The 21,019-nt window shown below is 39.0% G+C and overlaps 1 non-coding gene across 1 annotated transcript; it reads right to left on the reverse strand.

Moving 5' to 3' along the window:
* Positions 1-14,758: 14,758 nt before the first annotated feature.
* Positions 14,759-14,865, reverse strand: LOC145633324 (small nucleolar RNA R71). Its single transcript, XR_014112657.1, has one exon. It is a non-coding gene; the product is annotated as a small nucleolar RNA R71 (small nucleolar RNA).
* Positions 14,866-21,019: the final 6,154 nt, after the last annotated feature.

Genomic DNA, 21,019 nt, shown 5'->3' on the forward strand with positions numbered 1-21,019 from the left:
TAGGAGTAAAGTTTCTCCTTAATAGTTTCTTTTGTCATTGATTGTTCACAGCAAGGACTTCTCCTAAATGAAAAGTGCTAACGTTGTTTTAGTGGGTGGTTTTGGAAGCAGAAGGATTGTCGTTCTTCTTTCCTTTCCAGCCACTGTTGGAGTTATTGTTGGCAGCTTTTAACTTAGCCAGGTCGTCTTCAATATTGATCCCAATGTCGTAGACGGCCTTGAAGGTATGGAGATTATTTTGATACTTGAGATGCTTGGAATATTTTTCTTGAAGGTTCTTGATGAACAACCTTACAGACTCTTTTTCACTTGGCACCTCAATCATCTTAGCTGAGGTTTCTCTTCATTTGTTAAAGAAAGAGGTGAAGCCTTCGTTCTCTTTCTGCTTGAGGATTTCAAGTTCCCTATGGTCAGTCTCAACTTGAATGTTGCACTTGTAACGAAAGCGTTTGCTATGGACTCCCAGGTAGAGGTCTTTTCTTTCTCGAGAGAAAAGAACCATTGTTGGCAAACGGTCTCGAGAGATAGTGAGAACAGAGAGGGGAAAACCTTCTTATCGATACCCTTAATACTCATTATCGTTTCTAATGCTCTTAAATGAAAATAAGGATTATCAGTTGCTCTAAATTTCGGGATGTCGTTGGCATTGAACTTCTACGGAAGAAGATCTTTGTCCACCGAGACCCCTTGTGAAATAAGCCCTTGAAACTTGTAGTCGCTAGATAGCTTTCTTAGATTCTCTTGCATGAGGTCCATCTGTTGTTGTTTCACGGGATCATCGATCTTAAGTGTGAGGAGCTTCAGTGTTTCAGTCACGGTAACCAGTTGGTTCCTAAGCTCATTGACTTCTTCTTGTGTTTCCATTATGGTCTTAGCTTTCCTTTTACGAGCTATGGGTTTGTCGAAAAGTTGGACTTGTACGAAAAGGTTGTCTTTGATTAACCGTCCTTCCTTTCTTGATCACGCGCTGTAATTTAAACCATTTTGCGTTTTAATTACTTGACTCAAATTGACTTGACTTTACGGTTCTTTAAAGAGGAAATAAAAAAAAAGGTGCATATTTTGCCAAAAATAATGTACATATTTTTAGGGAACTAAGTATAGTTTTTAAATTGTAGGATTAATATCCGACTTACCCCCCCTAAAAAAATGACGGAAAAAAACGCGCATGCAAGACTCCCTTAGACATGGTCAAAGTGTATGTATTGGTGTGTGCGTTGAGTGTAAGTGACATGTTTGGACTCTTGTTTAAGACCATGGGATTTAGTGCCTAAACTCGATTAATGACTCAACCAAGTACTATTGACAGCGAAAATTAACCGAATTAATTAACAAACTGGTTAATTAGACACTAAGGGATGACTCGACCAATAATCCAAACTGTCGTCAAAACGATAGGACTGGTGTCGCACTGTGTAGCGTAGAGCTAGACGACGGAGCTGTCACCAGGCGCCACACTCCACAGAGTGGCGCTACAATCCAGACTTTGGTGCCAATGCTGGAGCTTCAATCTGGGACTGTTTTCGGTGTTATTAATCAACAGGGGTATGCCTAAAGTGTACTAGGTCAATTCTGATTAAAATATTAGACTATATTGACTCTAATTAATTAATTAGGCAAAGTTCTTTAAGTCATTAATTTATTTAATCTCAACACAAGTCAAACAAACGGTTAAGAAAACATATATATGCACAACAAATAATGCACAACTAGTCAAGTAGGCACAATATGATGCAATGAGTTTGCAACCTAACCATGGCTCTAGTTCTCTAAAGTTCGGGATATGGTTTAGTCAATAGAGGGTCCATGGTTAATTGTCCGAATGCACCGCGCGGAAGCCTAACCGTGAAGGGTTGGCGCGAGTAGATGGGACACCGCGAGTTTAGAAAAACTCGCTTCCATGGTTTGGTGAATTCAACAATCTCGGATGTACCCTTTGTTGCTCAGAGCGTTCAATCAGGTAGATGGAGCATGAATTCCCAGAGGGTTATGTCCATATGTAGAACACATATGGGTTTCAGAAAAGTGAGAAAAAATTCAATCAGGAAGTAGAATCGAGCAAACAATACGAAAAAACTGGTCGAAATTAGAACGCATATTTCTGGCTCGGTATTGGAAGAATTTGGCGCCAGCAAACAGAGCTTGGCGCTAAATTTTAGCTGTAGCGCCTGGCGCCAATGCTGGAGTCTGGCGCTACAGTTAAAAAATATGACGCCAATCCTCTGGTCGCTGACGCTAATTCCTACATGCCTCAGAAGCTTTCTGTGCTTGATAAAATCTTCCAGTTTCGCGCAGTGTTATTTCGGTCCTAGTTGTGAAAGATATTTCTCAAATTTCCTACGTGTAAAATCCTATGTTTTTAACTAATGACGGATGGTATTTCCAATGAGATCTTTTTTATGCATATGAAAATAATGTTAATCAAAATTACGCACATGAAATACTTAGAACGTTTCGAGTCTCATCCACTCATTCTAAATCATTGCCGAAACAAATTCAGGAATTAAAATAGAAATCTTCCCCAGTGGAGTCGCCAAAAACTGTAGGAAATAATTTCAAGCGTTAATCCTCTAGCTTGAACCCCAGTGTGATCATACACTAAAGTACGGTGGCGTCCAAAAGTGATAGAGCAAAAGAGTTGCCAACAAGTTTTAGGAACTTGTAAACTGTTCACAGGGTGAAGGTTACACCCCTTAACGATCCATGAGATCGTCAACTCCAATAGGTCTTGAACCATGACAGGTGTTCGGGGATGAAGGTACAAATCCAACCTAAAAGAGATTGAACCCGCCCTAATAATAGGCCTCTACTTTTTTTTTTATCGTATTCATGTGCGCTTTCTGACTAACATACAATCAATAGGATTAACCCTAAACCTGTTTATCTATGTTGGTTGAATTTAATGCACAAATAAAACTATTATTAGCGATCACTTGAATTATAATCATATTAACCCTAAACAAGATTATTAAATATCTTATTAAGCGTGATTACAAGTACCAATTCCCTTTAAACATGCATAAAAGGCGTGATCAAGCAATAACAATAAATAATGCAAGCAACATAATAGTAATCATAATAATAATAATATCTATAATCATAATAATGTTAAAGTATAATAATAGCAAGATCCTAGGCATAATACTAACAAGATTAATAACAAACCCTAGCATGTCACTAAGCAATAAAGATCAAATCTTTAGCCCTTACATGATACTAACAATCATAAATATTGGGAAGAACATAGGAATCATCATACTTTTAATCATACTTGATATTAAATTTACCCTAGACATGATACTAGGAATCATAATAACAATCTAAGCATGATTTCTACATAATAACATCAATACAAACCATTAAAGCACTTACATGGATGCTCGTACCTCTTTCTAATAACAAAATACACACGTTAGCAACTTCAAGGAAAATAGTAATCAACAATTAAATTAAATAATGGAAATAGAGATTTGGACCAAACCCTCAAAAATTAAACCTTTCACGCCGAGGGCGAAGGCAACTTCGAATATGGCTAGGTGTATCCAGATCTAATCAATGCGAAATTTTGTATTTGAGAGAAGCTAGTTTACAAAAAGAGAGAGAGAGAGAGAGAGTAATTAAGAAAATCTTGATGAGAGTTGGTGAATTATAGATGAAAACTGGTTATCGAAAACGAAGTTTGTAGGACGTTATTTATAGAAAAATCAGCCAGAAAGATAAAATATCAAAACAGAGTCTGGCGCACAAAAAATTGAACCAGCGCCAACGTTGGCTGTTGGCGCCAGGCGCCAAGCGCTACAGCTGGCATTTGGCGCTGATTTAGAAAATCACGCGTTTTCTTAAAATCAGATAAAAATTGCCATACAGGAGGATAAAATCGTATTTCCCTCAAAAATGCTCTTTGATTTTAATTAAAACTCTAAAAAGTCAACAAAAGTCAATTTATCAATGCTAATTGAATTAGGAATGAAAAGAACCTTCTAGAAGAATCTAGAAGACTAAAACCATTCCTAATTGCATTAGGAATGATAAATCCATATTAGGCCCTCCCCTAGATCATTGGGCCGCATATAAGGCTCAAATCGGGCCCAGTTCAGTAAATAGGCCATAACTTCCTCAATATTCATCGGAATTGGGCTTATAATATATCGTTGGAAAGCTCTTGTCAAGCCCCATCCAACTACACTACTATTGGACCCATATCATGGACCAACCAAACTGGATTGGATGTTTTCTTAAAATAAGTTTTCAAAAACAGAGAGAAGAGAAAAGAAATTAAAACTTTCCGCAACACAAGACTTTCCACACTTTCACTTCATTCGATTATGATTCGACGTGAAAGGTACTCATCACTAGGTTTGGTTTTGGGGAGACACAAATGGGTGTCTACAATATTCAACCAACATAGATAAATAGGTCTCGGGTTAAACCTATTGATTGTATGTTAGTTAAAAAGCGCACATGAATATGATCAGAATAAAGTAGAGGCCTATTATTAGGGCAGTATCTATCTCTTTTAGGTTGGATTTGTCCCTTCATCCCCGAACCCTATTTGGTTCAAGACCTTATGGAGTTGACGATCTCTTGGATCGTTAAGGGGTATAACCTTCACCCTGTGAACGGTTTATAAGTTCCTAAAACTTGTTGGCGACTCTTTTTCTCTATCTTCTTTCCCTTTGGACGCCACCATACTTTAGTGTATGATCATAGTGGGGTTCAAGCTAGGGGGTTAACGCTTGAAATATTCCCTACAGTTTTTGGCGACTCCACTGGGGAGGATTTCTATTTTAATTCCTGAATTTGTTTCGGCAATGATTTAGAATGAGTGGATGAGACTCAAAATATTCTAAGTATTTCATGTGCGTAATTTTGATTAACATTATTGTCATATGCATAAAAAAAGATCTCATTGGAAAGACCATCCGTAATGAGTTAAAAACATAGGATTTTACACGTAGGAAATTTGAGAAATATCTTTCACAACTAGGACTGATATAACACTGTGCGAAACTGGAAAATTTTATCGAGCACAGAAAGCTGCTGAGGCATGTAGGAATAAGTGTCAGCCACCAGAGGATTGGCGCCAGAATTTTAACTGTAGCGCCGGACGTCAGCATTAGCGCCAGGCGCTACAGCTAAAACTTGGCGCCAAGCTCTGTTTGCAGGTGCCAAATTCTTCCAATACCGAGCCTGAAATATGCGTTCTAATTTCTACCAGTTTTTCGTATCGTTTGCTCGATCCTACTTCCTGATTGAGTTTTTCTCACTTTTCTGAAACCCATATGTGTTCTACATATGGACATCACCCTCAAGGAAAACATGCTCCATCTACCTAATTGAACGCTCTGAGCAACAAAGGGTACATTCGAGAATGTTGAATTCACCAAACCATGGAAGCGAGTTTTTTCTAAAACTCGCGGTGTCCCATCCACTCGCGCCAACCCTTCACAATTAGGCTTCCGCGCGGTGCATCCGAACAATTACCCATGGACTCTCTATTGACTAAACCATATTCCGAACTTTAGAGAACTAGAGCCATGGTTAGGTTGCAAACTCATTGCATCATATTGTGCCTACTTGATTAATTGTGCATTATTTGTTGTGCATATATATGTTTTCTTAACCGTTTGTTTGACTTGTGTTGAGATTAAATAAATTAATGACTTAAAGAACTTTGCCTAATTAATTAATTAATTAATTTGAGTCAATAAAGTCTAATATTTTAATCAGAATTGACCTAGTACGACTTTAGGCATACCCCTGTTGATTAATAACACCGAAAACAGTCCCAAATTGAAGCTCCAGCATTGGCGCCAAAGTCTGGACTGTAGCGCTACTCTGTGGAGTGTGGCGCTTGGCGATAGCTCTGTCGTCTGGCGCTACACTACACAGTGCGACGCCAGTCCTGTCGTTTTGCCGACAGTTCGGATTATTGGTCGAGTCATCACCTAGTGTCTAATTAACCAACTTGCTAATTAATTCAGTTAATTTTCACTGTCAAAAGTACTTGGTTGAGTCATTAATCGAGTTTAGGCACTAAGTCCCATGGTCTTAAACAAGAGTCCAAACATGTCACTTACACTCAACGCACACACCAATACACACACTTTGACCATGTCTAAGGGAGTCTTGCATGCGCGTTTTTTCCGTCATTTTTTTAGGGGGGTAAGTCGGATATTGATCCTCCAATTTAAAAACTATACTTAGTTCCCTAAAAATATGTACATTATTTTTGGCAAAAATATGCACCCATTTTTAATTTTCTCCTTTTTTTAAAAAGCTGTAAAGTCAAGTCGATTTGAGTCAAGTAATTAAAACGCAAAATGGTTTAAATTACAGCGCGTGGTCAAGAAAGGAAGGACGATTAATCAAAGACAACCTTTTCGTACAAGTCCAAATTTTCGACAAACCCATAGCTCGTAAGAGGAAAGCTAAGACCATAATGGCAACACAAGAAGAAGTAAATGAGCTTAGGAACAAACTGGTTACCGTGATTGAGGCACTGAAGCTCCTCACACTTAAGATCGATGATCCCGTGAAACAACAACAGATGGACCTCATGCAAGATAGTCTAGCAAGCTATCTTGCGACTACAAGTTTCAAGGGATTACTTCACAAGGGGTCTCGGTGGACAAAGATCTTCTTCCGTAGAAGTTCAATGAAACCAACATCCCGAAATTCAGAGCAACTGATAATCCTTATTTTCATTTAAGAGCATTCGAAACGATAATGAGTATTAAGGGTATCGATAAGAAGGTTTTCCCCTCTCTGTTCTCACTATCTCTTGAGACCGTTTGCCAACAATGGTTCTTTTCTCTCGAGAAAGAAAAGACCTCTACCTGGGAGTCCATAGCAAACGCTTTCATTACAAGTGCAACATTCAAGTTGAGACTGACCATAGGGAACTTGAAATCCTCAAGCAGAAAGAGAACGAAGGCTTCACCTCTTTCTTTAACAAATGAAGAGAAACCTCAGCTAAGATGATTGAGGTGCCAAGTGAAAAAGAGTCTGTAAGGTTGTTCATCAAGAACCTTCAAGAAAAATATTCCAAGCATCTAATGTATCAAAATAATCTCCATACCTTCAAGGCCATCTACGACATTGGGATCAATATTGAAGACGACCTGGCTAAGTTAAAAGCTGCCAACAATAACTCCAACAGTGGCTGGAAAGGCAAGAAGAATAACAATCCTTCTTCTTCCAAAATCACCCACTCCAACAACGTTAGCAATTTTAATCTAGGTGAAGTCCTTGCTATGAACAATCAAGGACAGAAGAAACCATTTAGGAGAAACTTTACTCCTATTGGCATGAGTTATGACACCGCATTTGATCGATTAAATGCAAAAGGTCTTATAACTCCTATTGGACTATTTGGGGACCCACCAGTCGAAAAGAGGTCGGCTAATTGGAACCCCAATGCACACTGTAAGTAAAACCAAGGTAGGGGCCATCTCACTGAAAACTATTGGAAGCTTAAGGAAGCTATCCAAGACTTAATCGATAACAACAAGCTGCTATTGCCCCCTGCCAGTAAGAAGCCAAGCATTGATAATGCACCTCTCGCTCATGCCTTGGCTATCTCTGATGAGGAAAGCGAGGTTGACCCCTCATCTCTCATTAAACCCGTCAAAGAAATCCATGCCATTGAAGAAGACGAGAAGATATTCTTCGACGCCATGGATAGCCTTCTAGAACCGGCAAGTAAAGATGACATACAAGCGCTCACACTGTCTATGATGGAAGGGTCGCATTTGCTACGTGAAACTCTCAAAGCTATAACGGAACTTCAAAAGAAATATGACGAGGTTCCACTCCCGAAAGATGAACCCAAGAGAGAATTCACACCCATGAGAACGACTTATGAGGCAAAGTGTTTTCCTTTACAAGTCACTGAAAAACCCAAGAAGAGTAATAGAATTTACACTCCAATTGGGATCCCATATGCACAAATGTTCGAAATGCTCTCCGAGAGTGGCGAGATCAAACCTCTCGAACCAAGACCATTCGAATCATTGAAAAGGACAGATAGATATTACTGTCAGTTTCATCAATCAGGGGGTCACAGTATCGAAAACTGTTTTAAATTTAAGGATTTAGTTCAGAAAATGATTGATAATAAGAAACTAGTCCAAATTCCACAAGAAGACGATGCAACCATTAATGGGGTTTGGGACAGTGATGAAGAAGGCATCTATTTAAAAGACATAGTAGGATCTCTACCTTCTGTGTCGTACGCCATGGATGACTTTTGGGCTGAAGACGACTCATCGATAGACGTCCTCACAAGATCTGGGAGAATGCAACCTCCTGTTTCAACACAACCTAAGCCGACCATACAACAAGTTCCCATACCTATCATTGAAGACAATTATATCGTTAAGCAGTTTAAGAAGACAAAAGTTGAGATGAACGTATGGAAACTTTTGGCGACATCTCGAGAACATAGGTTGGCTGTAATGAATGCCTTAGACAAAATAGGGATAGATTATGACACTACTCCTGAGGGGTTAGCCAACTTCCTCACAAGTGATCTTCCTAGTCCAATTAATTTGATCACCTTTTCTGACAAGGATTTACCTCCAGAAGGTGACAAACATTACAAGGCATTAAACCTCACAATAGTTTGCAAGAGAATGAATGTTCCTATGACTCTTGTAGACAATGGATCGGCCATCAACGTCTGTCCACTTAGAACTGCAAGGATGCTAGGCATAAGGGATGAAGATTTAACTCTGTCTACACAAGGAATAAGGGCCTACGACAACACTCGTCGTCAAGCTCTTGGTAAAATTACCCTGAATGTAACAGCGGGAGCAATAGAACATGCTACTACTTTCCAAGTTGTAGACATTAAAGCTTCTTTCAATTTACTGTTGGGGCGCCCTTGGCTTCATGACCTAAAGGCCGTCCCCTCATCTCTCCACCAACAAGTAAAAGCTATAGTTGGCAGAATTCCTATCACCATCGATGCTTCGCCTATGAGGATCAAGTCTATTGAAAATCCAATCATTAATGTGGAGCACGACGAGGATGATGAAGACTTATGGGGCTTTAATGAAGAAGTCTCCTTAATCCAGGAGGATGAAAGGACCCCTCTTTGCCATGACCCCCATTACAACATGATTGTAAATGCTATCCTGAAAAAGCAAGGACATTTTCCTGGGATGACCCTAGGAAAGAAGAAAGGAATAGCAAAATCGCTGGAGTCACCTGGCCTCCCTAAGTTAGACACTTTCGGACTTGGTTTCGAACCGACTCGGAAAGATCTCAAGCGAGCCCAGGAAAAATCAAAGGCACGTAGAGACGTTCGCACTCAAAAGAAAGCAATCCCAATGGATCAGTACTCTCTTACACTTAATGGTCAATTTATAAAAGAAGGAGAGGACTATCCATGCTATGATTTCCCCGAGCCATTTGTTGTAAATGGCATATGGCAACCGGGATTTGAGATTTTCTTGGATTGTTATTTCACAGATGAAATCCCAACTCCTGTCCATAAGGAGAAAGCACCCCCATGCTTTGACTTTAACGTCATGGGATTACTATTTGGGCGAGAAAAGAATGAGCCAACTTACAGAGAAGATAACTCCTCGCTTATTCAAACAGTCTTACAAAGCAAAAGCTTCGATCCCTCGAAGCTAATCACTCCAGCTGAAGGATCACTACAAGGGTGGCGCAAGACTATCAAGGTGACTACTCCAAGCGGAAGAAAAATATCCATCACAACAGGGCAAGGACCAATACTTGAAGAGTCGTCTGAGTCAGAGTCTGAGGCGGAGTCTCTCCCCCTAGAGTCTTCTAGGTCTTTAGTAGAAGCACCTTCCCCTCCTATTTCTTCTCCTATAATAGTTAGTGATCATGTCCCTGAGGACATATCACTCATTGATGTAATGATCTCAGAGTATAATAATATTTCTTCTTCTCCTTATTTCTTGTGTTCTTCTCTAACCAAAGATGACGAGCATTGCTTAACTAACAATGAAAAAGACAAAGAAATTATTAAAGCAATGGAAACACTCGAAAAGAAAACACCGGTAATTGAAGAAACTGAAACGGTTGATATCTCAAATGATTCAACCAATAAAAGAGAAGTTAAAATCGGATTAACACTTAATGAACAGGAAAGAACCGATTTAATTAACTTACTTAAAGAATTTATCGATGTATTTGCTTGGTCATACGAGGATATGCTAGGCATTAATAGAGAAATAGCTCAACACACTATACCACTAATTCCAGGAATGAAACCTGTAAAACAAAAGTTACGTCGAATGAAACCCGACGTAACTCTTAAAATAAAAGAAGAAATCCAAAAACAAATAACTGCAGGTTTCATCAAGGTATCCAAATACCCCGAATGGGTCGCCAACGTCGTCCTAGTTCCGAAGAAAGACGGAAGGGTAAGAATGTGTGTCGACTATCGAGATCTAAATAAGGCAAGTCCAAAGGACGACTTCCCTTTGCCACACATCGATATTCTGGTAGATAACACGGAAAATCACGCGCTCCTCTCGTTCATGGATGGGTACGCAGATTACAACCAGATTCTCATGGCAGAAGAAGACATGGAGAAAACAACTTTTATAACACCATGGGGCACTTACTGCTACACGGTAATGCCATTCGGGTTGAAAAACACGGGTGCTATTTACCAACGTGCAGCAACTGCCTTACTCCATGACGTGATGCATAAAGAAGTCGAGGTATATGTCGACGACATGATTGTAAAATCAAAAGACCGTCCAGGCCATCAAGTAGCCTTAAGCAAATTTTTCGAAAGGCTAAGAAAATATAATATGAGGTTGAATCCATCTAAGTGTGATTTTGGAGTTACCTAAGGAAAGCTTTTGGGTTATGTCATAAGCTCTAGAGGAATAGAGATAGAACCAACCAAAATCAAAGCAATCATGTCAATGACACCGCCCAAAACAGAGAAACAGATTCGAGGATTTATTGGCCGGTTGCAATACATAAGTAAGTTCATATCAAAATTGACGACAATATGTGAACCAATCTTCAAAAAGCTTAAGAAGAATGTACCTGTGATATGGGATTATGAGTGTTAAAAAGCCTTTGAAAAGATCAAAGCCTATCTTGCGAATCCTCCCGTATTAGCACCAACACTTCCCGGAATACCTCTTAGGTTATATTTGACGGTTATCAAAGAGACAATGGGAGCTATGCTAGCACAAGAAGTAGAAGGAAAAGAAAACGCAATCTACTATCTAAGCAAGAAGATGCTCGAATACGAAGCACGCTATACACCACTCGAGAAGTTGTGCCTCGCCTTGGTGTGGGCCACAACCTAGTTAAGACATTACATGCTAGTGCATACCGTCTTCGTAGTCTCCCGATTAGATCCACTCAAGTATCTATTTGAGAAATCTACACTCAATGGACGCATATCGAGATGGATAATCAATCTAGCCCAGTTTGATGTGAGGTTTATGCCACAAAAAGCTATCAAAGGATCTGCGGTGTCATACTTTCTAGCAGACTTCCCAATAGAAGACTCGACGCCAATACAAGACAATGAATTTCCAGATGAAGACTTAATGGTCACTGAAGATGATACTTGGACCTTGTACTTCGATGGAGCCTCAAACCAAAAGGGATGTGGAGTTGGAGTATAACTAGTATCACCTAAAGAAGAGCATGTTCCAATCTCCATAAAGCTTGATTTCGACGTTACCAACAACGCTGCTTGATAAGTGACTTTTATGTCACTTTTAGGGTGATTATTAAGTCGCTTTCCGGCTTATTTTACAATAATTTAGCCCCTTTTTGTCCTTTATTTCTTTATTTACTTATTCTCGTCTTTTATCTTGATTTCGAGTATTTAAGTAGTTTTTAATAGTTTTTAGCTTATTTTCTTAATTTATTTAATTTATCTTATTTTCTTTGTTTTTATTTTTAGTTTTTAGTTCTTGTTATTTAATAAGTTCCTAGTTTCTTTTATTTTCTTATTTTATTTTATTTTCATATTTGTTTTACTTTATTTTATATAATTTCTTTTGATTTTATTTTTTTAAGTTTATTTTATTCTATTTTATTTCATTTTTATTTTATTTTATCTTCCAATTCACCCTCGTGTTTTTGTTGTAGGTCGAGTTTGGTGTTTTGGGTTTTAAAGTCTTGTTCGAGTTCAAAGTCCGGGGTTCGAGGCACAAGCTCCCAAGCAAACTGCTGCCCTGTTTCTGCCAGCTTAAACATCACCACCCCACACCTTAACCTCCACCACACCAGTCACACACCCATCTCCCCTGCTCCCTGCTCTCCCTCACGCAAAACAGCCCAACAACAACAACACGCAGCACCAGCCACCACACGCGCACTTCACCCAGCAACCAACACCAGCACCTCACCATCAGCCACCTCCAATCAACCTCCGCCAAAACCGCCAATCGCCTATCAATCACCAATTAAACCAAACTCCCTCGCAATCGCATCTCCCCTGTTTCACCTCGCAACACCACCATTACACCAGCCACCGCCACCAATTTACCCAAGCAAACACCAGCCACCACAAAACCGCCTCCAATCGCACCTCCCCTGCTCCCTCAGCAACCTTCAACCACCACGCGATTCTCACACCACCAGCCACAACAATAACAGCAACCCATATCATCGCGGCCGCGCACCCCCTGTCAGAAAGCGCACACGATTGGAGTCCAAATTCAGAGTCGAGGCAGAAGCTATGCGCGACCTCTGCGCGGTGTCTTCGCGGGCGCGCATTCGTGGGTCAATCACGAGCTTTTCACGTGATTTTTAATGAGAATTGGATGGCCGCGATTTGGAGATGCTAGATGATTGTGGTTGATGAGCGGTGGTGATTGAGTGATAATTGATGCGTGGTGATGGTGATGCAAATCAGTGCAGCGAAAGTTCAAAAGAGAAAAGGAATTGGAAGCTGATTGTTGTTTTTCGTGGGTTGGTTCTGTTTTGGGGAAATGGTGGGTTTTGTTTTCTTTTTCCTTTTTTCTTTTCATTTTCTTTTAATTTATTTTATTTTTAGTTTAGTTTTATTTTTGGTTTTTAAGTTTAGTTATTTTAATTATTTTAGTTTAGTTTTTATTTCTTTTTAGTTTTCTCTTTTACTTTATTTTATTTAGCCTTGTATTATAAATACTCCTTTGGGGGGTAATTAGAAGGGAGGCCATTATGCTATTTTCTTAGTTAGTTTAGGAGAGCTCCTCTCTCTTAGGGTTAGATTAGACTAATCTAGAGAGAGAAAAGAGATTGTTATTCAAGCTTCCTTTGTATTCAACTTTGCTCAAGTTTTAATCTTCCATCAATCAAGCAAGCACCAAAGTTTTCATCTTTCTTCAATCCTTTCTTTAGTAATATCTTCTCCTTTCCTTTGGCATTATTTATGTTTTTTTTTGTTACTTATTTTTGTCTATCTTATTAGTTCATCTTGTTGTTATTGATTTCATATATTTCAATCATGCCTTGCTTTGAGTTTTTTGTGTTTATTTCTAGTTTTGATATTATGTTTAATCTCCCTTCTCTAGGCTAAACTCTTAGCTAGGGGAAGGGGGTGGAAGATATGTATTGAATGATGGATGAATGATGATGGTTGGATCGAACTTATGCCATATATTGATGAAAGACATGATTTTTATTAGCTTGGGATTATTGTTGCACTCTATTTGATATTTTCTAGTTCAAATGCATGAAAGTGATTTGAATTAGATTAGGATCACCTCTATTTTAACGATTGCATGAGAATGAGTTATTAAAGTGGAGTTTTTATGGATTGTGCTTGTTTATTCCCTTGATTTGGTTATAACTAATAGGATGCATGAGAATGATCCTTATTAGGGGAGACCTCTTTCATTGATTTGCCTAGACTATTGCATGAGAATGAATTGTTTAGGTAGAACCTTGAGTTATGTGGCATATGAATCATGACAATCACCGTTATTCTCCTCTTTCTAATCATATTGGACACCCCCGTATCCCTAGCGTTGTTCTTTCTTGATTTTATTCGTCTTTATCTTTGCTTATTCGTAGTTTTAGTGCTTTTTATCCAATACATCAACAAAAACATTTCCCCTCTTGACTCTTGCATTAGTGATATTGATGTTGGATGAGTGAGCTTCCTTAGTGGTTCGACCCTTTACTTGCCACTAACTAGTTTAGTGTAAGTTTAGGAATTATAAATTGTTAATTTGATTAGGGTTAGTAGAACCAACGACCTATTAATCTCGATCAAATTTTGGCGCCGTTGCCGGGGAAGCGGCTTGTTTAGCATTTATTTTTGCTATTGTTAAAGTCATTTTATTTGCTTTCTTTTTATTATTTTGCCTTTTTTTAATCCTACTTGTCATTGCTAATCGTGTGCTTAGCTTTGTTGTATTCAAAGAGAGATATGGCAAGACAAGAGGATGACCTTCTTTTTAGGGAGTTTGGAAATCCGGAAGTCTATGAGCTCACGAGTGGTATACTTCTCCCAACCACCGAGTCTAATTTCACAATCCATCCACAATATGCTAGGATGGTACAAGTTGAGCAATTTTCCGGAAGTGCAAGTGAAGACCCCATTGAGCATTTGGACCGATTCCTTGAGTTGTGTGCAATGATGCAAACAAATGAAGTGAGCCAAGATTACATTCGTATGCATCTCTTTCGGCAATCTCTCACCGGAAGAGCAAAGAAATGGCTCAAGCTTTTGAAGCCCAACTCTCTCACCACATGGAAAGATGTTGCGAAGGCCTTTCTCAAGAGGTTCATTTCCGATGAGCAAACCGCAAAAATGAGGAGGAAGATAGCTTCTTTTGAGCAAGAACCGGATGAAACTCTTGGGGAAGCATGGGAAAGGTTTAAGGATATGATTAGAGCATGTCCTAACCATGGATTCAACCATAATTTGCTCATGAGATTCTTTTATGATGGCTTAGAGCCAATTTCAAGAACCAATCTAGATGCGGGTGCCGGTGGCCAATTGATTAAGATCCCTCAAAGCCAAGTTGAAGCTATAATTGAAGAGGTGGCTACTAGCTATTCTTGGGGAGGTCAAAGAAGGTCCCAAGGAAAGCAAGGTGATCTTTATGAGTTGGAGAAAGTCGGTCAACTTAAGCACATAGTTGAACTCTTGAATGAAGGTCTTTCCAAGTTGAACTCAAGTGTTAGTTTGGGTTCAAAACTGTCACAAATCATTGATTTCTCATGTGCTTGTTGTGGTGGGACGGATCATGATGCATCGTATTGTAGAGAGTTCAATCCCAAGCAAGGTGAGGCTTTGACTTTGAGGGAAGGAGAGTTTGTAACCCAAGCTCATTCTCAACAACTTCAACAACCTCCAAAACAAGAAAACTCCTACCTCCAAGATGAACCTCTTTTCAATCCTCTAACCGAAAATTTTTCTTACCCTTCCATCCAAATGGGGAACTTTCAAGATCAACATCATGACCAAAATCCTCAAGCGTATGAAGAACAATCCCCACTCGACCACACACAAACCCAAATTCTTCAACAACGTCAAATTCTCACTCAACAATTCCAAGAGATCAAATCTCACAATGAAGTTGTTGACTCCCAACTAGCCAACATTTCTTCTCTCCATTTAACCGCAAAACTCCCCTTACAATCATCTACTAACCCTTCATATGCTTATCATCTCGAAACTTGCAAGGAGGATGAAAGTAAGGAAGACAAGGTTGTGGAGGATGTGGTTGAGAAGAAGGTTCAAGAACAAAATGAGGAGCCATTAGATTTTAGTGAACCAAACAAGTTTGAAGGCCCGGTTCCCTTCCCTTGTAGGCTAGTTGAGGATGTTGTTTTGAAGAGCCCTATGGCGGTGAGCGTATGTAGAGTTGATGTGGTCGATGGTGTGATGGATAATGAGAGCTTACCTCCATGTGACGGTAAGGTGACAATGAGGTATGATGACTTTCTTGAAGTTCCTACTTGGTTTGAAGGCTCTCTTGAGGAAGGTGAGGTTTCCCTTCCTAATATCGAGGATTCCAAGCTTCATCGCCCTTTTAGAAGAAACGACAAGAAGAAGAGAAAAAGAAAAGATGAGCCACCATTGGCTCTTGATTTATTCCCTCCTTTCCCTTGTGGTGATTTGAGACCTCAAGGAATGCTAGTCCTCAAGCTTGGGGGCATTTATGATTCAATCCTCAAGTTGATGAGGGTGATGTTCTTTATTCCACCTTGAAGGAGGTGAAGGGTCAAGCTAGAGACCATAAACAAGCGCTTCCCGGGAGGCAACCCGGAGGATTTCTACCCCTTTCTCTCCCCCTCCTTTCTTTTTCTTTTTTGTTTTCTTTCTTTGTTTTCTTTTAATGTTCTCTTTTATGTCTTGTCTTGCCTTGTAGGTTGCATTTTGGAAGCTTGGAGCGGAGTGACATTTGGTGAACTCGATTTTATGCTCCATTATTCTTTTAAGCCAACCTCTCGGTGAGACCTTTCTTGTTTTCACTCTTTTAATTTTTCTTTGAGTGCTTAGTTTAAGGTTAGTTTAGGAAGAAGTTGAATGGTTCGAGGGTGTTTGCATTGGTTCTAAGGAACCTGGGATCGTTGATGTTGTTATCAACGGTCATTTGTATGACGATTGGGATTTACTTGAATTACATGCCTCATTTGTGAACCTTTTTATTTCTTCCTCTTGTTTTTGTGTTGTTTTTCCCTTTTATGTGACAAACATGACTATGACAAGTTGCAATGATTTTGATTTAGAATTGCTCATTCATTTGGATTTGTGTGCCTTTCATGATAATGTGTCTTTAAATGCTTATCTTCCTAGTTGATGAGGGTTTACACGGTTTGAGAGTGCTTAGGGTTGAATTAGACACATTGTAAGCTAAGGTAGCCCGGTTTAGAACTTTTGAGGACGTTTGAACCCCTAGTTCACGGGAAAGTGGTAAGATGGTTTTGCTCTCTATGGTGAATAGGATTCCCTTGGTTGGTATTTGCTTATTTCTTATCCCGTGTGAGCGTCATTTGTTCTAGCCTTCATCATTCTTGTGAGCGGCATTTAGGATCCTTAACTATGCATAACTTAATCCTTGTGTTGTTCTCTAGCTCCCAAGATCGTGACCAAGCAACTCTAGGGGAGGAAAAGGGCACCATTTTTTTTCTTTTTTTCTTTATCTTCCTTTTGTTTTGTTACTTATTTTGTTCTTATTTTGCATTTGCTCCTCTTGCCAACCCTTTGAGCCTATTCCCTTTCTTGATTATGAGCCACATTACAAACCTTATGACCTTTCGTTTCCCTAACCCTTAGTTTGTGAAGCATTTCGGTTTAAGAGTTTGTTTTGTGTTGTAATAAATTGAGAAAGTATTATGCTTTTTGTACCAAGCAAGAAAAGTAAATTGTATATATTGTGTGAAATAAAGCAAATGTTAAGAAAAAGCCGTCTAAAGTTAAAAAAGGCAAGGACAACAAATAAAATAAAAATAAAAAAAAAAATAAAAAAAATTTAAAATTAGTTTGGTTTCGTTTTCTTCCCTAGTTTAAGCATTGAGGACAATGCTTTGTTCAAGCTTGGGGGGGGGGGGAGCGTTACTTCGTTTTTGTTTTTATTGAGTGTCGGTGTCGAATAAGCTTGGGGGAGATGGCATTATTGGTATTTTTGTTTGATGTTTGGTGATTTCTTGAGTTTGTTTTTGAGGTTTGATCACCCTTTTGCTTCACTTAGGAAATATCACCAAAATTTTCAAATTTTTGCCCCGCCTTGACCCTTAGCCTTACGTTACAACCCTAGTAAAGACCCTTTGACTTTAGAGGGGTGAGGTCAATGACCGGTGGAGGGAGATAGATTTCAACCCTATGGAGAGAGTATGCATAGTTGAGATGTCGGGATGACCTTATGATTCCACATAAAAATTTCTTTTTCCGGTTCCCTCGAGGAATCATGAGGAGCTAACTAAGGGATGATTTGAAGCTAGTGGAGAGAACGTGGACCGTCTTGGATGGGGCTAGGGCGGAGAGTGAAATCATTAGTTCTCTATGCTTAGCTTAGGTTTGTCTCTTTCAACCATGAGCATCTCGGAACGTGTATTCCCTCATTTAATTAAGAAAGGTGAGCATTCTTTGGTGCATGTCTCTATGTTTTGAGTCCGAATGGAGCATTTTCTATCTAAAAGCTTGTTTGGTTTTCTTAAGCCTTGTCATGTCATGTTGGTCGTGGTTGTGCTTGCTTTTTGTTTTTGCTTTTCTTTTTCTTTTTGTTTTGCCTTGGTTTTGTTTAGAGTTGTGGGTTAAACTCTTAGGACACCCTCACGAGAGCACACTCGTCCTCTAGGGCGATCTAGGGGTTTAAAGGGCTTGTCATTAGTTGCTAAAAGTGTCCGTGATTCCTACGAAAGTGAGTTAGTGTACATTCTTGTCTCCTTAAGTGTCTTAGATTTTCTTGAATAAATCACTCTCCTTCTCTCGTTTTTCATGTTAATTTGCTCGAGGACGAGCAAAATTTTAGCTTGGGGGAGTTTGATAAGTGACTTTTATGTCACTTTTAGGGTGATTATTAAGTCGCTTTCCGGCTTATTTTACAATAATTTAGCCCCTTTTTGTCCTTTATTTCTTTATTTACTTATTCTCGTCTTTTATCTTGATTTCGAGTATTTAAGTAGTTTTTAATAGTTTTTAGCTTATTTTCTTAATTTATTTAATTTATCTTATTTTCTTTGTTTTTATTTTTAGTTTTTAGTTCTTGTTATTTAATAAGTTCCTAGTTTCTTTTATTTTCTTATTTTATTTTATTTTCATATTTGTTTTACTTTATTTTATATAATTTCTTTTGATTTTATTTTTTTAAGTTTATTTTATTCTATTTTATTTCATTTTTATTTTATTTTATCTTCCAATTCACCCTCGTGTTTTTGTTGTAGGTCGAGTTTGGTGTTTTGGGTTTTAAAGTCTTGTTCGAGTTCAAAGTCCGGGGTTCGAGGCACAAGCTCCCAAGCAAACTGCTGCCCTGTTTCTGCCAGCTTAAACATCACCACCCCACACCTTAACCTCCACCACACCAGTCACACACCCATCTCCCCTGCTCCCTGCTCTCCCTCACGCAAAACAGCCCAACAACAACAACACGCAGCACCAGCCACCACACGCGCACTTCACCCAGCAACCAACACCAGCACCTCACCATCAGCCACCTCCAATCAACCTCCGCCAAAACCGCCAATCGCCTATCAATCACCAATTAAACCAAACTCCCTCGCAATCGCATCTCCCCTGTTTCACCTCGCAACACCACCATTACACCAGCCACCGCCACCAATTTACCCAAGCAAACACCAGCCACCACAAAACCGCCTCCAATCGCACCTCCCCTGCTCCCTCAGCAACCTTCAACCACCACGCGATTCTCACACCACCAGCCACAACAATAACAGCAACCCATATCATCGCGGCCGCGCACCCCCTGTCAGAAAGCGCACACGATTGGAGTCCAAATTCAGAGTCGAGGCAGAAGCTATGCGCGACCTCTGCGCGGTGTCTTCGCGGGCGCGCATTCGTGGGTCAATCACGAGCTTTTCACGTGATTTTTAATGAGAATTGGATGGCCGAGATTTGGAGATGCTAGATGATTGTGGTTGATGAGCGGTGGTGATTGAGTGATAATTGATGCGTGGTGATGGTGATGCAAATCAGTGCAGCGAAAGTTCAAAAGAGAAAAGGAATTGGAAGCTGATTGTTGTTTTTCGTGGGTTGGTTCTGTTTTGGGGAAATGGTGGGTTTTGTTTTCTTTTTCCTTTTTTCTTTTCATTTTCTTTTAATTTATTTTATTTTTAGTTTAGTTTTATTTTTGGTTTTTAAGTTTAGTTATTTTAATTATTTTAGTTTAGTTTTTATTTCTTTTTAGTTTTCTCTTTTACTTTATTTTATTTAGCCTTGTATTATAAATACTCCTTTGGGGGGTAATTAGAAGGGAGGCCATTATGCTATTTTCTTAGTTAGTTTAGGAGAGCTCCTCTCTCTTAGGGTTAGATTAGACTAATCTAGAGAGAGAAAAGAGATTGTTATTCAAGCTTCCTTTGTATTCAACTTTGCTCAAGTTTTAATCTTCCATCAATCAAGCAAGCACCAAAGTTTTCATCTTTCTTCAATCCTTTCTTTAGTAATATCTTCTCCTTTCCTTTGGCATTATTTATGTTTTTTTTTGTTACTTATTTTTGTCTATCTTATTAGTTCATCTTGTTGTTATTGATTTCATATATTTCAATCATGCCTTGCTTTGAGTTTTTTGTGTTTATTTCTAGTTTTGATATTATGTTTAATCTCCCTTCTCTAGGCTAAACTCTTAGCTAGGGGAAGGGGGTGGAAGATATGTATTGAATGATGGATGAATGATGATGGTTGGATCGAACTTATGCCATATATTGATGAAAGACATGATTTTTATTAGCTTGGGATTATTGTTGCACTCTATTTGATATTTTCTAGTTCAAATGCATGAAAGTGATTTGAATTAGATTAGGATCACCTCTATTTTATCGATTGCATGAGAATGAGTTATTAAAGTGGAGTTTTTATGGATTGTGCTTGTTTATTCCCTTGATTTGGTTATAACTAATAGGATGCATGAGAATGATCCTTATTAGGGGAGACCTCTTTCATTGATTTGCCTAGACTATTGCATGAGAATGAATTGTTTAGGTAGAACCTTGAGTTATGTGGCATATGTTTCATGACAATCACCGTTATTCTCCTCTTTCTAATCATATTGGACACCCCCGTATCCCTAGCGTTGTTCTTTCTTGATTTTATTCGTCTTTATCTTTGCTTATTCGTAGTTTTAGTGCTTTTTATCCAATACATCAACAAAAACATTTCCCCTCTTGACTCTTGCATTAGTGATATTGATGTTGGACGAGTGAGCTTCCTTAGTGGTTCGACCCTTTACTTGCCACTAACTAGTTTAGTGTAAGTTTAGGCATTATAAATTGTTAATTTGATTAGGGTTAGTAAAACCAACGACCTATTAATCTCGATCACTGCTGAATATGAAGCATGCGTGGTAGGCCTTGAAACAGCTTTGGCATTGGGAGTAAAAAAGTT

This window comes from Chenopodium album, chromosome 5 (genome assembly GCF_948465745.1).
Source record: "Chenopodium album chromosome 5, dcCheAlbu1.1, whole genome shotgun sequence".
Taxonomy (NCBI): Eukaryota; Viridiplantae; Streptophyta; class Magnoliopsida; order Caryophyllales; family Amaranthaceae; genus Chenopodium; species Chenopodium album.